The sequence below is a fragment of the Uloborus diversus genome, chromosome 8 (genome assembly GCF_026930045.1).
Source record: "Uloborus diversus isolate 005 chromosome 8, Udiv.v.3.1, whole genome shotgun sequence".
Taxonomy (NCBI): domain Eukaryota; kingdom Metazoa; phylum Arthropoda; class Arachnida; order Araneae; family Uloboridae; genus Uloborus; species Uloborus diversus.
This window is the reverse complement of record NC_072738.1, coordinates 11,854,965-11,872,559: the sequence shown is the minus strand read 5'-3', so window position 1 is coordinate 11,872,559 and position 17,595 is coordinate 11,854,965. Positions and strand designations below refer to the sequence as shown.

Here is a 17,595-nt window from a genome sequence, read left to right as displayed (position 1 = left end):
AAAGTAAAAATTAATCTTTAGATGTTAAGTATGATGACATAATTGACCAAACAATTGACTTTAATGTAAAAAAAGCTTGGGGGGGGGGGCTTCATATCATTCGTCTTAAATTTCTTCCATCTGTTATCCTTGCTAAAATGGAAATAGACAGCACCCCACAGGTTTTTGGTACATTAAAGTCAATTGTTTGATCAATTACGTATTTCATCATACTTATACATGAAAAGATTATTTTTTAATTTTAAATTCATGTTGCTACGAAAACGTGTTTTTTTTTTTTTTTTTAGTTTTTTAAACAATTATTTTCTTTGTTTCTCATTTCCTGCTTTTCTTTTTCATTTGGCAATCACATTTACTTCACTTGAAAACTTGAAACATAGGAGTAAAAAATATAGGTTGTGTACACATAGCTTACAAACATTTCATGGCTCTAAGGATCTGCTTTCTCAAAGCAAAAAGATATGGCTTTCACTCAGGTGTGTACTCAAACCCGCGAGTGTTTTGCTCGCTGGTCTATAAAATTTCAAATGCATCAAATTGTGTGTGTGTGTGTGTGTGTGTGTGTGTGTGTGTGTGTGTGTGTGTGTGTGTGTGTGTGTGTGTGTGTGTGTATTTGAACGTCGGTCTGTGGCACCGTGAACAACCAATTTTAATGACTCCTTTTATTCAAGAGAAAAACATGGTCGAGCATGTTCTAAGCTGTCTCATCTTTGTATGACTTTAATTACCGAAGATCTTAATTAAAAACCAAAAAATTAGCCCTTTTGCGCAATTTTGGTAGTGAGAGGCCATTCAATAATTACGTAAGGATGAGTTTGGGAATTTTTGACCCCTCCCCCCATGTAAGGGTACGTGAGATTTTTCAAACCCCTCCCCCCAATTTTTACGTAAGGTTCCATTTTGTTTTTCAAAATAATAAAATGACGAATCTAACATCACTGGAATCAAAATTAAATTCACTATTATTAAACTAAACCTTTTTGTGTGATGAAATATTTACCAAAAAGTTGGAATCTAGACTGAATGTTTTCTAGACTTTTTTTTTTTTTTTTTTGTATATGATGCGATACTAGTCAAAAATAAAACATGCTACACAAATATTGCAATTCTTTATTATATTTTGCCCTTTTCATTCTCTGTGAAATAAATAAAAAACCGCTCATCCTAATTCGTTTTTTACCTGACAGATGCAAATGAAATATGATCACTGCCAAACCACTAGACCGCGCGATTTCTAATATAAAATATCGAATTAGAAAACATTACGCAAGATTTGATTTATACCTCCCCCCCCTTTCCCAAAGTAAGGGTGTGTAGAGAGTTTTACAACACCCCTCTCCCTCGAGACCCTTACGTAATAAATAAATGGCCCCGGACAACACTTGCACATTTAAAAAAAAAAAAAAATCATGCCAAAAGGAACAGCGGATTTTTCTGCAACTGATAGACAATTTTTGAAACTTCCAAGTTGTATAGAACAGAAACTGTATAACCTTTTTAACGAAATTTTAAATATAATTGTAGGACCCAATTATGTTCACGCGATTGGCAATGATTCCATGGCTAATGGAGAAAAGCTCAGTGACTTAAAGTATTTATATCTTACCATTTTTTTTATTCATTAACAGATAAAATATCTGTAATTTGTATTAGTATTAATAAAACCATGACTTTCATTTGGGGATTGTCAATTTTCCCTCTTGATTCTGCTTTTGTAACTAGAAAAATTTAGAAGTTTGATTATCTTTCTTTTTCCGTACTTTCCTATGTTATCAAGAATTGTTTTTAAATTTTACATGCTTTATGGCCGGCGAGGTTAACTGTAAGGCAGTAGCTGTCAAGGGATTTTTGAATTTTTATTCAACACTAGTTTCAGTCTAACAACATTTTTCAATTTTTTCTTCAGATTAAGGCTTTCATACTGTTTTGAGAAGTGTTTTGTCTTATTTCTTTGAGCACAAAAATTTCCTTCTTTTTTTTTTGCAATTATAAAAGAAATATTGAACCCACAGGCTTTTTTTGAGCTTAAATGAAAGCCAACTAAATTTACTGTTACATCATATCGGGTTTGTTCAAGAAAAATAGGAATTTATGTCGATATTAGGCCCGAAATATGTTCGAAGCATACTTTTTTCATTTTTCGGATGAAATGACCAATTTTGGGAGTACGACATCTCCAAAACTATTGAACGTACAGAATGTCAATTGCGCTAAAGTCGATGAACATTTAATGTGCTTTGAAACGAATATTGACATTTAGAATCACATTTAGCACCTTAACTAAACCAAAAAACATGTTAAAAAATCAGAACTACATTGCGTTTTGCGGTTGTAGCATTTTCTTATGTAGACTGGAGTAAAAATGCTGCAATAATTTTTGGAATAAAAAGTTGAAGTTTAATAACACTAACAATAATTTTAAGAAACAAAAGATTCTTACTAAACGTTCTAGATAAGGTTTCTGACGGTATTCCTGGCTGGTGTACTTTATACCACCCTTCTGGTTGCGCAACAGATGAAGATTGATTCTCATGACAGACGGGTCCGCTGACCCTTTGACCCTGCCCAGAATCCGCCCTTGGCAGTAAAATTTTATTAACTGTTCATTTGCACATGATTTAGGCCGGCCCGTCATTTAGAGGAGTCGGGGGGGGGGGGCGATAATCACGATGTGGCTGCAGAAGCAGGCCTGGATTTACGTACAAGCTAAGCGAGCTATAACTTAGGGCCCCCTATTCGTTAGGGGCCCCAAACTCCCGGAAATTAACATGATTCGTTCAACAAAAGAAAAATGATAAGTACTTGAAAAGGTAAATTTCATTTTTTAATAAATGAAAACCTTGAAAATTTGTAAAAGTGTGGCTAAAAACCACAAATTCAATACATGTCAAATTCAGCTCCTTACTACATCCTAAACCAAAAATGTAAAATCCATGGTCCTCACCTTTCTGACACATATTACAAATTTTTTGCTCACATGCTTCATATCTTTCTATTTATATAGTTCTGAATGCAGTATTTGGAAATTCTTTTGTTATTGCTTGCTTTTATCTTACTTCGACTGCATATTGTCAATCTGTTTAGCACGGGGGAAAAAAACAAACAAAAAAAAAAAAAAAAAAAAAAAAAAAACCACGCTACCCCTATTCTTTTTCGATTTCTGACCCACTTGCAGCTGAAAAAAAGTTGTTGTCATGAAAAATGTATAGTTTCTTTTTTCTTTTAAGTTTAAAATAGCTGTTTCTTACAAAGTTAGAACAGAACTGTAAAAATTTACAATCACGTACTAAAATATCAGAGCCTGGAAAGTACGACTGAAGTGCGTTAAATTATTTTAATTGTTCCAGAGTCCTTGAAAAGAATTATTTAAGTCTTTGAAAATCCTAAGCGAAGAGGGCATCATGAAAAGTTTAAATGGGCAGTATATTACTATCTTGTTACCTATTTTCTAAATCTGTATACCATTATTTCGTTCAAAAGCATTTTTTACTATCGACCATTTTATATTTAAATCATTGTTGTATTTGTCGGTGGGTTGGAGGAGTGATTAAAAACTAATTGTACCGAAAGCCAATGTGAGCAAGTAACAATGCATTGTCTCTCTCTCTCTCTCTCTCTTTCTCTCTGTCAACTGCTGTCAATGATTTGTCAAATCAAATAAAAAAAAAATCTGTGCATTACCTTAATTTGCGAAAGAGTATACAACTTAAAAAAAAAAATGTTTGCTTATTTCTGTCCAGATATTTTTGCAGTTCCAACTACATCTAATAAGACTTCAAAAATGCAGAATTTTACATCTATTTTTCAAACTTTCCTCCAAGAAGAAACAACCGGAGCCCCTGCATTGAGGATATTCTATACTCCACTTAAAGGGGAGTCCTCGGTCACTCTCTTGATACCATTCCCCTCTTTAGGTCAATTCATAAAAGACATCAAGGAAAACACATTAAAAATTTAAAAAAAAAAAATTAATTTGAATTTTGACTCTTGAATTCAAATTATGTGTTTCGCAATCACGAGTGTGTGTATGTAGGCGTGTGTGTTTGTGTGTGGGGTATGTGTGTTTGTGTGTAGGGGGTATGTGTATGTGTGTGTAGGCATATGTGTTTGTGTCTGTGTGCAGGCATGAATGTGTGGGTAGTTGTGTGTATGTGTAGATGTCTATATGTATGCATGTGTATGTCTGTAGGTGTATGTGTTTGTGTGTGTATATGCGTGCGCGTGTGTGTAGTTGTGTATGTATGCGCTTGTGTGTAGGACATGGATGCAACCTGGAGACGGCTTTCGCTATGTCATTAGAGTTCACTAGGAACTCGGAAATACGCAAATCTGATTGGCTAGTTCATGATCACGTGATGTCACGTGATAGTTTTCTGACGTCATATCACGTGGTCTTCTCGTTGTGTAGGGTTCCTTAGTTTGAACTTTTATCGCCAGAAAAAAAATTACTTGTCTTGAGTGCTTAGTGCTTGTAAAATAAATAACGATTCCTTCACTAAGCATCGGACAGATCAGCGTTCACGGAGCCTGCCGTAGCCATGGATAGGAGATATAAACAAGGCTGGAAATCAGTGTTCCTGCTCCGAATTCGTAAGTTTTAGTGAAGTATTTTAGGATCTTTTAATAAGTTTTGAACTCATTGCAGCTGCAATTCTTATTGTATTCATTATTTAAAAACTCGCTGCTAACAGGAGGTTTGAAATAGAGAAAATGCTTTGCGGCTATTCCATTGTGACGGGTGTGACATTCAGACACTATTTTTGCTGGTTAACCAACATTTTGAGCACCAAATCGTTGACAAATACTAACAAAGTATTTCAATCATATTTAACTATGATTTGCTTGAATAATTTAATTGAAGCAAAACTGTAGGACTTTTTTTTTTAAAGAAATTTTTAAAATCTTGTGACGTTTGCGATACATGAGTGTATCACATCTTTTCAGAGACCTTACTACTTCAAATTGAACCAAAACAATTTAAGTGTCAAACACTGACTTTGGTCGAGCTCTGATTTCAGTGTGTCAGTTAAAAAAGTTTCATATAAAAAGTGCAAAAATATTTTTTCTTGTTATAAACAATTAAGTGTTAAATTTCTGTATCTTGTAGAAATTTTTTTGTTATGGTACATTGCCTTGCTGTAGAAAAGAATGCAAATCTGTGTTCAATTTGACTTAACTTTAATATTTTCTTTTATTATGTAATCATATAATTGTTTCATGTGTGGTTTATCATATTTATCATAGAAGTTTAAAGTGAGAAGTTCAATCTTATAAAGTTTGATAAGATATAGCTTGTAGTGAGCGTAGAACCACAAATAGGGCATTTTTTGTGTTGAGACCAGTAACTAAACTAAAGTTTAGGAAGTGTTTTGATTCAAATTTGACAATTCTGAAATAATTTTATCAAAAATATTTCTTTTACAAGCTGTTTTTGTACTTTTGATGCCTTCACTTTGAGGATTGCGATTTCTCTGCATCCACTATGGAAATCAGATTTCTCGAATTTTTGATGTTTAGTACGCTTTGTTAAGAAGTAAACAAATGAAATCCCTTTTATTATTTTTAATACTATACAAAAAACACTTCTAGTACAATTGAACAGAATGTAGAATGGTAAATAAATATTGATACTTGAGGGTTGGCCATCTCCAAGAAAGCAATGCCGCATCCCCCCCCCCCCAAATACTAGAAAAACATTCAATAATGATATTCTCAACAGAATAGAGTTAAATACTCAACTTTAAGTTCCAATGATGCAGTATTTGCGCCAGCAAAATTCTGAAAGTTTTGGTTTTACAATTTTTTTTTTTTTTTTTTTTTTTTTGCAAAATTAGATGATTTTTACAAAATTAATTGATTTTTCACAAAATTATTTCATTTTTCACAAAAATGGACGTTGTGAAAAACCCTGGACAGACCCCTGGACAGTGGCAGATACAAGGGGAGGGTTATAGGGGTCATGACCCTCCCCCCCAAACCGTCGACCATGTTATTCGTCCACATTGTGTTCAAGCGCTTGATAAATAAAGTGTAACCGGTTTCAGTAATCTTATCAATTCTTTAATTTTTTTAAATGTAAATATTTGAAATATTGTTTCATTCCAATCTTTATGAAATTAATTAGTAACGTTTATGCTCTACTAAGTATCTTATTCCTGGTCGATTCAGTGCTTTTTATTGATCCCCAAGCAGTTTTAGAAATTTTTAGTGCCAAAACCGCAAGTTTATTCCGGGGTGGGGAATGGTAGTCTGTATCCGCCTTCAATGGAATGGCAGGATCATGAACCAACCATGAATCGAAAGTATCATTGTAGTTTGATTTGAATGAGGAATAAATGCCCACTTTTTTAGTAACTGAAATTTGTCACTTGTGTGAGGCGGTATGGTAACTATAGTACTAACCCCATTTTCTTGTGCCATGTTGAGTGTTTCTATGGTTACATGACTCTTTTGATTGTTGAAGTTCAAAAGTGTTGGATTGTCAATAGAAGTTTCACTGTGGTGTATGAAATGCTTCATGATATGAGGAAAAACATCAGTAGTCATCCATCCTAAACCTATAACAAAACCAAGTGTTCCTGAAGGAGCCCAGCTTATCATGTGTTCCTTAAATTTCTTTTGAGGAAATACCGTAGCTGGTGGTATTGTGTTTCCAAATGCACTTATTACTTACAACAAGTTGTAACTAGTTGACATCTATCACCACTAGTACATTGGTTAACTTGTTTGCTCCCTTTCAAGCTATAACTTTCTTTGATTGCTGTACTGTTGATGTTCCAGTTTCATCCAAGTTGTATACTCTACTTCCATTTGCAAATTTTTCAGATCTGTTGTAAGCATCTTGCATATATTCGTCGAATGGGGGATAGATCATGGGATTTCAGGTCCCTTTATCTTGTCTCATTTTTAAAATTACAGTTAAGTCAATTTAAAGTTGAGAAACTTTTAAATTGTATCATCACGGTCACAAGTTAAGCTTGCGCCATCTAGTGAACTGCTTCAGAAAAGTTTTATTTGTTATTAAGTGTTTAACTATTGGGATAATTTAGTATTTAAATTTAAAATTTAAATAATTTCGAATTATGATGCATCTCATTTAGTACAAAATTCAAGTTCTCTGATTGGGAGAATGCAATGAAACCGGGGAGCGCTCTCATTGACTGACTGCAAAACCGGTTGGCCTCTTTTCAGAAAATTGTTATTAACTTTTTAATTTTATTTTTTTAGATTGAAAAAATCGATAATTAATGAGTTATTTATTACTAATGGTAATTATAGAGAAAGGTCGAGTCACCGTAGCAACATTTAGTATAGTGGTGTTGCTGTGATATTAGAACTTGGAGTGATATTCATTTTTCCAAGTTCTTGTATTATTGTTTTGATAGTGGTTGTTAGAGTTTGTAGAAGAGGATTTTCTGGAATGTTTAGGACTTCATTAGTATTTTCAGTTTGAGGAATTTTTAAAGTCCTGGGAATAGTGTTTTCATTTTTATTTTTTAGATTTTTCTTAAATCTAATTTTTTCAATGATTGCCAGTCTAGCTGGACAGTTTGAATAATTTGCAGTGTGTTGAGCACCACAGTTAATGCATTTGGGGGTTATTTTTGTATTGTTTTTGCTGCAATGTGATGTTTTGTGTTCCCCAGCGCATACTAAGCAAACTGGGGGACGATTACATCCCAATGAGAAGTGATTGTATTGCTGACAGTTCCAGCATTGTTTGATATTGTTTAATGTTTTCAATTTTTCTGTGGAGATTGGAAAATCTCCCAAATTTTTTTATTTCTCAAATATTTTTATTTGAGCTATTTTCATTTAAGTGAATTAGGAACAATGGAAGTTTTCTTTTTTCTGGTCCTTTGTGTAGTTGTGATAGGTGTATGATTGAAAGATTATTTTCTTCAAGTTTTCCTTTTATCCAATCTAGGTTGGCACTAATTGGGAGGCCTCATAGGATAACTTTCATGATTTTTTCAGTTTTGAGTCTTATAGTGTGGTGTGACATTTTATTTTCTGTGAGAAAATCTTTGAGTTTATGGTATGCTTCAATATTAGGTGCATAGCATAATAGTTTATCATTCTTAATTTTTCCAGTTATGATTTCATTTGCAATGTTTGAGAAAATTTTTAGTTTTTCTTCTGTGTTTTTTATGTTATCTACCCAAATGGGTGGGATTTGAGTTCTTTTTAGTTTTTCAGAATCCTGAAATGAGCTTATTTCGTTATCAGGAGTTAAATTTTCTGAAGTGTTTGGATCAGGTTCATCCTTGTCATGAGATGTTATGCATGATTCATTATCATCTGAATCAGTGTTTAATTTTTCATTTTCCCCTTTCAAAAGGTTTTGAGTCCCAGGGATGTCATTAATTTGGGAGTTTGTGTCATTTGTATCATTTGGTTTTTTTTGCTCAGTTAAAGTAGTGTTCTGAGCTTTACTTTCATTTTTGATATTTGGAGTCATAGTTTCTTCAATTGTGTTAATTTCGGTATTCAGAACCGTTTCTTTTGCCTTTTGGGCTTTTTGTTTTTTATTTTTCTTTTTTTACTGCCGTTGGCAGAATTTTTAGCTTCGGAATTGTCCTGCGGTTTACAGTTAGTATTTATGGATTTTATCCGTTTTTCTTCAGGGGGATTTCCTATTTGTTTTTGAGCAAATCAATATTATTTTTGAGTTTTTTAACTTCTGCAAATTTACTTTCATTGATTTTTTCCATGAGGAAATCATATTCATCTTTACGTCTTCTTTCAGCGGCAATTAACTTATATTGCAGTTTACCGTTAAGTAAAAGCTGTTCGTCAAGGTTACTTTGTAATTTAAACATAATAGCATTTAGTTTGTTGTACCTAATCAGAGATGCATCATATCTGATTGTTTGTAAATCATATAGAATTTCTTTATCAGTATCATTAAGTTTATTAAAGGAAGTAATGTCAAAATATGCATTAATTGAATCATTGGTAAAACTAATTATTTCCTCATAATTAGCATTTTCAGGATTATCATATAATTCAAACTTAATTAAATTAATCTTAGATAAGTAATCTTTAATGAGACAAGAATCATTAAAGGAACCAGAACTCACCTCCGTACAAGGCCCCAAAATTGGAACGCTCGGCGGGAGATTCGTTGACTGGGAAATAGACTCATTTTTTCCAGCCGTGCAAACGGCGTTGTCGTAATTAGTTGGAGCGGATATTTTGACATCCTTCCTCTGTGGATCCTCTGTCCGCTCATCTTGCATATTTTCAAAAAACATGTTGGCATTTGTTTTGTTGTATAAAGCTATGAAGTAAAATAAAAAGTTCACTTATAATAATTAGTTAAAATATAAATATTTTTAAATGAAGTCTATTTTTTATTGTTAAATTTATTTTTTGTAAACTATTTTGCTTCCAGAAGATTTTTGCTTCATGTCATTAAACTAAACCATGAGCAGGGTGGCAAAAAGGAAGGAGCCTCGTCTCCTTTGGCAGCGGAGCGAAAAAGTGACCGGATTATTCCAGCGCCACTGGTGGCGCTAGTGTTCTATCTCTCAGTTTGCTTGACCGACCCTCAATATTCGACTGGGGTGGATGCCGGCAGTTAGATGGTTTGGTACCAAAACGATTTGATACAAAAAATTTGTTGGAACTTGATAATCCCACGCGGTCATCACGATGGTAACTAATAATCTTTAACAATCTCATCCTAAAATCACTTTCTTTCTTATATTTATTCTAGAATTTAGATATTAATTCTGTGTGTTAGCCATTAGAATTATTATTTTTATAATTTTATGAATTTTATTAAGTTAGAAAAATAACCACGATGTTCATTGTTTTCTATCTTATTCCTAAGATTAACAGAGAACAGAGAAAACTAGAAGGAATGAAACTCTGCGCTTTATTTTCAGCAAAGGTAAGTTTGAAAAAACCCTTAGTTTTAGTCATTCATAAATAATGTTTCAGTACAGGGTTGGCCGGATTGGACCCAATGGGTTTTTTTGAAAAAAACCATTTAAAAAAAACCCATTATTGAGCCCACTTTTGGGTTTTTTAAAATTTTCCGAGAAGTTTTTAAAAAAATTAATTAATTTAAATACTTTAACAATTTAAACTTCTTTTTTATTTGTTTTTCACCACAGCCAATGGACATAAAAAATGAATTTTGAACTTTAATAGTATTTTTTAACTCTTAACAGCATTAAAAAATACTTCAAAGATTTTAAATAAATATTTTTAACTTTTTTCTTTAACTGGTCAATAAATAACTCAAATTATCTTGACTAAGTCCTGTCATGTCTGATTTTCTCAATATTTGTAGATTGTACAGAGGAAACTACTCTAGCTAAAAGGCTTTCATGTGAATTAAAGCAAACCAATTTTCTGCCAACCAACAAGTCACAAATCTCAAATAAACAAGGTATATTTTTTAGAAATTAACAGGTTTCACAAACGGTCGGACAGGAAACAGAATAGGATGTACAGTATTTTCATTATATTACGAAAAAGTTCAATATTTCTTACTCTGTACACAGAAATAGAAAAACAGGTAACATAAAATTCAAAGAAATGTTTTGATTAAGCTGAAATTTAGTAAAAAGGGATTTAAGCTATTTGAGGTTCTACAGTAGTTTTGCGTAACAAAATGAAATACAATAAAGTAAAATGCAAAAAAAAAATTTAGTAATTACAAACGAACAATAGATTTTATAACTCGAGAAGTAACTTTTTCTTAACTGTTGGCAATCATGGAAACTAAAAAATCTGAAACTTCACCATTCTTGGGTTTTATCGTCTTTTTTACTTTTCTTCAGAAAACGCTGAATTTCCCAGCTTTTTTTACTCCAAGACGATTTTTTTGCTTTGTCCATATACTTACACTACAATATGCTACAAGTACCCCACATTTTCCCTTAAAAAAAGACAAAAAACCCACATTTCTTTTTAAAAAACCCAGCTTTAGTTGGGTTTTTTTTTAAAAAAAACCCTGGGTCTATGGGCTTTTTTAAAAAAACCCGGGTTTTTGCCAACCCTGTTTCAGTAAGCTAATTTTTTAATTATATAATTTTCGATATATTGTATGTGCATACATATCTATATCTCTGTATATTTAAGGGTGTTTCTGTGTAGGAAAAAAACTCCCTTTACCCAATAGATAGCACAAAATGTTGCACCCTGGTTGTGACGAAAGCATCCTGCTCAGTTGTACGTTTTAGCCACAAACTAGATTTACATCTGACAGGATTTGTGTGACATCCAGAATAGGGGACCGCTGAACCAGAAATTTGTGTGGAAGGGGGAAGATAGTATTCATCAGAGGAGTCAGTGAGGAATGTCTTTCATTGTTCGAAATACACCCCTCAAGTGCCTTCAGGCATTGACAACACAAAGGAATCAGAAAAGCAAACAAAACCATTGTAGAGAAATGAGATGAGGGCATTTTTGCTTCGATTTCAAGTTTTGATCTGAAATAATTTCGTTATAACAAGGGTACACCTTTTTAACTGCGGAAACTTCGGTAAATTTATCGCAACATAATTTAGAAATGTCTTCTTTTTGGCTATTGAATCTACGTTCAAAAGTTGTCAATATAATGCAGTTTTTTTTTTTTTTTTTTTGAAATATTAATCTTTAAAAGCTTTGTTTTCTTTATGCTGCATTTATAGAAATCGCTAAATAATAATAGAAAAGCCCGAAAAGTTTGTTAAATCAGACTTGGACAGTTTAAAAAAAAAAAAAGATTGTCTCTGAAAGGTCACATTTTTTAAATTTTTACGAGGAATTTTGCCTTTTGTTCTTGACAAAGGTCCACAAAAATTACCATGGATTTACAGAGAAAACTTGGTGCAACTTTTTAAAATTTTGAAGAAGATAACATTTTTTTTTCTGGCATTTAACAGGACCCATCGTGCAAAGTGGGGGAGGGTCACCCCCCCCCCCCCAGATTGATCTTAGTTTTCATGCAACTTGGAAAGTAGATCAGTGTTTCGTTTCAGTTGCCTATCGATGATAGAGTTTCCCTTTATTGCAAGGGTAGTGATGGGCCAGGTCACAATTTATGACAATATTGGGATTCAGTAACTGAGAGACTTTTCTCTCTTGGAAACAGGGTGGCGACAGATCAGGGAGATCAGGGAAAAGTCAGGGAACTTTTTTAATCAGGGAAATATCAGGGAATTTCGAAAAAATAACAAAAAATCAGGGAAAATTGATTTTATGAAGTAAAAAAAAAAATTTTTTTTGCTTTATAAAATTAAGTACTCTAATTCCCTACGCATTTTCCGCCAATTCTGTTGAAAAAAAAGTAAAATTAATGAAATGCGATTATACACTGCCGCATATTTGTGCATCTTTTTTCCTCAATGTCAAAGTATTGAATCTTACGTATTAACCACAGGATGAACTTCCTAAGATTGCTTCTGTGTTTGTTTATTTTACCTAGCTTGAAATTTCCTTCCACGCTTTCAATGCTACGTAAAATAAATAACCATACAGGCAAAGAGGAAGCCTTCATTAATGCCTTAGCTCCTTTTCCTTTATTCCATTATCTCGAAATAATTAGCATACTGTAATCACAATTTCAAGAAGAAATCTTTGGTTTTTGAATTAATACTTATAAAAGCTTAAAAGTTATTACTTCTTCGCGTTTTTAATTCAATTGCTAAAATTGAACTTTCAATAAAAAAACTTAGTTTTTTGCCGTTATACTATTTGTTATCGCCTCAGATTATAAAGGTTTTCTTTTCTTCAGGCTTAAATGATTCTTTTGTTTCATAATCTAGTTGTATTCTTCTTTTATATATTTTTAAATTAACTAATTGATTTTTTTTTCTGTTTCTTTTCTTGCATTTCAAAGTTGTTTGTTACAAAAATAATCTAAGTTTTTTTTTCGTTACATACTTAAATCATTTGAAATAGAGTTAACTTGTGTACTTAAGTAAATATCTTTATTTTTTTTTATTGTTAAAATGCTGTATTCATTCATTAAAACATATGTTTTTGATTAGAGAAAAGCTTCCTATGAATGGATGTCAAATGGTTTCATCTGTTTTACATAAATATGTCAATTAGTTATATAAGAATAACTACATTACTTCTATTTGTTCACTATTACTTGTTATTCTTGCAACAATTATTATACTGTTTGAAAATTTTGTTCAAAATAATTTCAATTACTTTTGAGTTTTATCGTAAATACACATATGTTTTTAAGAGTGATTTTAATGGTTTCTTAAAATTCTTATGCTAAGTGTTTTCTGGAAGTAAAATTTTTTTTTATAAATTTTCTATTATCTTTCCATGTAGAAAAATTTAATATACTGTTTTGTAGGGGTTTTTTTTTTCCAAAAAAATTGACTTGGTATGGTTTTTTTTTAACCATTTTATTAAAAAAGTAGCATCTTTTCAAAATATATTTTTAGTTCAACAACTTTACACAACTTAAAACGCTTAAAATACTGCATTTGATGCAAACATACAATGGATTTCAAGTAGAACCAAGAAAGAAAACCATTATCGTTGGTAACGTAAATCAGGGAAATTTGGTGAACTTAATCAGGGAAAAGTCAGGGAACTTTTCTTCACAGTTCCTGTCGCCACCCTGGGTAACTGCAGGGCCCACAAGAGCCCTGGACTGCCTAGTCAGAAACTTGGGGGGGGGGGGCGTGCTTGGAATCTATTAGGGAAAGTGTCATCTTTTAGGGAAAGTGTGCTGGGTCTTAGCTCTCGCCGACCTGACAGATTAATGCTTAGTTGCAAAATTCAAACTCCTAAAATTTTATATATTTTGATCCCTTGAATTTTAACTACTATGTTTATCGAGCTAAGTCTTGGTACTACTGAAAATATTACATGTCAACTTTTCAAAATAAAACAAAGCATAATGAAATGAGTAGTCAACAGAGAATGCTTTTTATATTGGGCAGTTAAATGTACAAAGCATCAAAATAATGATAGTTGACTGTCTACTATCACATTGATGCAAATATTTTTGATAGGGTTAGTTTTCAGTGAATGAAATAACTTCAAAATCAGAAAGCGGTGAACTAGTAATGGGGTCATTTCCATCAATCAAAAGCACACTGTGAACCTTGAAAATTAGCTTGAAATTTTAAAATATCCCAATAGAAAGTTCTGAGTTTCTCAAAAGTGTTTCTGAATTATGTGCAAAGAATCAAAAACTTCTCATTGTGGGTAAGCATATTTTATTTTTATTTTTTCAGAAAGTTTTGAACATGCGAGAAAAAAGATAAAAAAGGCTGAGGGCGCTAGTGATGTGGAGAAGGTCTACTTCTCCACTACAGATTCGGAGCAGTGTGGCAGGGGAAAGAGGAAAAGGTGGGCCAGAACTCACGACTCGTCCTCTGAATCGGATGATGAGTTGCTCACCAAAAGACCCTCCTCAAACATTGTAAATATGTTGCCCGAGGCACCGGTGCAACCAGGTGCACCGGTACATCTGCCACGGACTTCAAGCCAAAGTTCGCCACTTGTTATGGCTCCTGCAACGCCAACTACAAGCCAGAATGCGCTTCATCAGTCGCCTGCTATGCAGATCTCCAGCAGTGAACAAAGTATGAAAAATTTATTTTAACAATACAAAATGGTCTTATCCCTTTCAAATTTGATTTGGATTGCGTAGTAAACTTTGTTGATTTAAGTATTTATTTTCATAATTAATATTTATTTCAGATCTTTTCCAGAAGCTGCTGAGGAGTTTCCATCTGCTAAGGATGGAAGTAAAAGAGATTAAAGCGACATTGGACTTGCTCGTTGAGCAGTCAAACAACAGTAGGAGTAAGTGTCATTAAGATTTTTACCATTTTGTGCTATCATAATGCTATAAATTAATTTGAGAGAAGTAGTACTTTATTATTTATTTATATAATACAAAACTGCTAAACATTTACTTTTGAAATGAACTATGATTGGGGGTGTCATAATGCTGCAATTAAGATATAGGTAGCCTTCACAATGCTGACTAGTTATGTTTGTTCCAACTGTGGATATCCAGATCAATTAATTGCATGTTATATATATATATATATATATATATATATATATATATATATATATATATATATATATATATATATATATATATATACAGAAGGTATTTTTATTAATGATATTCATGAAAATATTTCTGAAAACATGTTTTGTTATTGATGTAATGGAGGTCAAGTAATGGGGCTTGTTAAAAATGAACAAATAAAACTGCAAGAGGATTTAGATCATATAAGTAGGCAAATACAAGGGCACCCATATAGAGGGGCAAATGGGGGCTCAAGCCCTCCCTTCTTAGAAATATGAACTTCCTTGCTTTTAGTGCTTTTTTTCTTTGCAAAAATGTAAAAAAAAAAATATTTTCCAGCTATTAATGAATAAGTTATTAAAAATGTCAAATTTTAATATCTAATCTTTACTGAAATCAGTTTCCATGGGGAAAATGTTCTGCTAAACCATGGGGAAAGTTTGAGCCCCCCCCCCCTTAAAATTTTGTGTATGGGGGCCCATGGGCAGATAAGTGGTGGCAGTTAATGGAGAAATGCCAACAGCTACATTTAGGTCATTAAAATAAGCGTATCAGTCATTAATCAGGCAGAAAATGTTATTGATCTGGGTGTTGTAGATCATTACTTCAAGTTTAGGGCAGGATTGCAGTATGGCAAGTAACAAAGCTAATAGAATGTTAGTGTTTATCAATAGATTTATTTCAAACATATGAGGGTTCTTCTGTCTTTATATAGAGATTTGATCAGAGTTCATTTGGAGTATGCTGCTCAATTTCCATACCTCAAGAAATTTCTTTTCAAGAAAATGTTCAAAGGCTCTCTACTAGGCTAGTAAAAAGACTTTTAAACATAGATTGATTCTAAACTTTAAAGGCGCAGCATGTATAGCCTGGAACAAAGGAGGGTCAAAGGGGACATGATTCAGTTGTTTAAATTTATCAAAATGAAAGATGTTAATTGGTTAAATTTTTGAACGGAAAGCTAGACGAGGTCATTGTTTTAGCCATCAAAATTTTAGGCTCATCTCAAAATTAGAAAACAATTGTTCCTTTAGTGGGGTAGCATTGGAACAGCTTATTGGAAGAGGCTGTAATGAGCAAGGGGGTAGATAGCTTAAAGAAGGGCCATTGATTTTCATTAGTGACTAATAAATTAATGAGAACAGGCCTACCTGGGCCCAGAGCTTGCTTCTGGTCGTCACATTTGTGTTTGTAAATTCTGGCTTTACTAGTTAAATGTATGCAGGGGTCGAAGTAGTCCTATATATCCTATATTTCCTACATTTTCAAGAAAAGCATCAAAATCGTCCTATATTTCCTATATTTTTGAAAAATGTCGTATATTTCCTATATTTCCGTTTTTTGTTGTTGAACCAGGAGCACATTAATTCTACAAATTTTGGTGCATGGTAAACTAAAGTAAAAGATAATTTTACCGCTTTTTGCCATTTTTGCAACTGTTCAGTGCCCATAAGCAGTAGTGGATTTTCGCAATTGAGGCAGCATGCTAAAACATTCAAGCATAAAGAAGACTCTGAAAAACGTCAAGAGGATCCTTCTCAAGCTCTGTTTGTTCTTAGCACAAGTGTTAAAGGGTTCAGTTTAGATATAAAATCAAATAACAGTGGTATTAGTACTTGAATCATGAGTGAGGAAGAAAAAATAAAAATTTTCTTTGTTCAAATTTTATTTAATTATTTCGTTTATAAAGTACACTGTTTTTTTTCAAAAATTATTCTTTCAACTACAGGAAAGTCATTTCAGATGTAAGGAATAATTTTATTTGAGGTTTTTTTTTAAACAAAATCATTGATAAGAATAAATAAATAATATAGGATATGTATTATTTCTTTTTTCATAGCAAAAATATTCATATAATGTGTCCTATATTTGTCCTATATTTTTTGCGGAAAATGTCCTATATGTGACAAGTCGGTCACTTCTACCCCTGTGTATGCACACACACACATATGAGTTAGGTTGTTTGTAAATTTTATATGATCTTGTATTTCAGATCAATCTTCTGTAGCTGTGACAAACATAGATGTTAAACTTCCTCTGGAAGATTTTGAAGGTGTTCAAAATCTAGAGAGGTTGCTAGAAGAAGAGAGCAACAAAAACTACTTGGTAAGCTTAATTTTTCGACAAAAGTATAATGATTTGTCAATGCACTACCATGGAAAAATAGGTCATGATAAGGAATTGGCTATTGGGAGACTTGTTAGCAAAATCTGAGCTAAAAATTAAGTAAAACTTTATTGTATACCACTAAACATGATTATTTTATTTCTTGCAATTATGACATGTATTTGACTCTACTTATGAAAGTGTTTGGAATATTATTGATTGTTTGGGGCTTCCATAAAGATCCAAAACTCAAAACGATTTTTGCGAGTAAGTGTTTCTAATGTTATACACAGGCAAGAGCAGTGTTAGAGGCTATTTTGAGCTTTACATGTATAGTCTTGAACAAGGGCAGCAGAATTAAGGAAGCCTGGGCTTTTCGGGGGGAGGGGGGGGGGAATCCACACTTTTGGTTTTACTGTGTTTCAAATTTAGTATTCAATTTTAGAAGATAATGGATTGTTAAGAGCCTCTAA

General features: G+C 32.7%; 1 long non-coding RNA gene across 1 annotated transcript; it reads left to right on the top strand.

Moving 5' to 3' along the window:
- The first annotated feature begins 4,484 nt into the window (after positions 1-4,484).
- Positions 4,485-17,122, top strand: LOC129227839 (uncharacterized). The gene is made up of 6 exons (XR_008580877.1): positions 4,485-4,590; positions 9,398-9,660; positions 9,839-9,898; positions 14,205-14,555; positions 14,674-14,778; positions 17,010-17,122. It is a non-coding gene; the product is annotated as an uncharacterized LOC129227839 (long non-coding RNA).
- Positions 17,123-17,595: the final 473 nt, after the last annotated feature.